The sequence below is a fragment of the Otolemur garnettii genome, unplaced genomic scaffold, assembly GCF_000181295.1.
Source record: "Otolemur garnettii isolate 467f Iridium unplaced genomic scaffold, OtoGar3 scaffold00001, whole genome shotgun sequence".
Taxonomy (NCBI): domain Eukaryota; kingdom Metazoa; phylum Chordata; class Mammalia; order Primates; family Galagidae; genus Otolemur; species Otolemur garnettii.
The window spans coordinates 990,448-991,853 of NW_003852396.1; the positions used below are offsets into that span (position 1 = coordinate 990,448).

The 1,406-nt window shown below is 32.4% G+C and overlaps 1 protein-coding gene across 4 annotated transcripts in view; it reads right to left on the minus strand.

The window, feature by feature from the left end:
* The window catches only part of MTMR2 (myotubularin related protein 2), a 109,253-nt gene that overhangs the window by 96,651 nt on the left and 11,196 nt on the right, over nt 1-1,406 (minus strand). The window lies entirely within an intron of this gene.

Sequence of the window (1,406 nt, forward strand, 5' to 3'; positions counted from 1 at the left end):
TAAAAGCTGCAAAAAAAAAAAAAAAAAAACTTCCACTCTTGGGCAAGTCCTTTAACTTTAGTGTCTCATACAAACATACAAACTGAGGGAGTCAGACTACGTAAGCGATAAGGTTCTATGCTCTAGTCTAGAGCTCTCATATTTATGATTTTGATTTTATAGCTATAAATAAAAAACATTTTAATGAAAACTTATAAATGCAAAATATAAGCTTATTAGAATAAGCTATTTTTAAATGACTTTTTAAAAATCAAATTTAAAATGTACCCCAAAATATCTAGAAAAACTGAATAATGCCATTTTATGGTTAAACTTCTCAATAATTCAAGAATTACACAATACTTCCAAAAAATTAATATGTCTTTACTAATGTACGGTTACAATTCTATCACTATCAATATATTCACACAATGTAATATAAAATACACACAATACTGAGATAAATCCAAATTCTTGGACTTCAAAAAATGTTTTAGGAAGTTTCAGTCCCTTAGAGAATGTGAATATCAACTCCAGCAATATAGTATTATAAATATAAATAAAATAATTTCAATTATTTAAGATCTCTAGCTTGATAGTATAAAGCATGAGATTCCATACAAAGCAAATAACATAACTCCTAATAGTATATATCTCCCAGAAGCCAAAGGAAAAAACAAAATTTTAATAGTAAACGGTTTACAGTATAGTTTACCAAGTACCTGCTATTTGCAAAGCACCATGAAGTTTGTAACTACCACTTCATTCAAAAATGAAATCCAGTCCTGTTTTTCATAAAGTGTAGGTAGAAATAATAACATGGTTACGAAAAAAAATAGTTCTTTTCTCCACCAAGTCTACCCTTCAATGATTTCAAAATCAGAATCTGTCACACATTTGACTAAAAATGAAGAAACAGTACATGTTTTTCACACATATAACCCAGTTGTACTTATAGTTATTTTTTTCAGGAACAGTGATGGATTGGTTATGATTCTACGTATGGTATAAGGGAAGTGTTCCATAGACATGAAACACAGGGAAACTGTATGGTCCAACAAAAATCACAAAGTTACCTGGTAAAATCTACAACTGGGGGTCAGGAGGTCATCTCTGTCCCTAAACAGTCTATGACTTTGGAGGAAAAATTACCACCTTTCCTGGCCTTCTAACGTTTATTATGCCTTTGAGTAAAAAATTATTCTAGATTTCTCTAAGTCTGTTCCTTCATCTGCAAATTTATATGGAATGAGATTAAAATCCAAAAAGCATCACGATCAGTGGTTTTTAAATTTTTTTTTTTGAGACAGAGCCTCAAGCTATCCCCCTAGGTAGAGTGCAGGGGCATCACAGCTCACAGCAACCTCCAACTCCTGGGCTCAAGCGAGTCTCCTGCCTCAGCCTCCCAAGTAGCTGGGACCACAGGC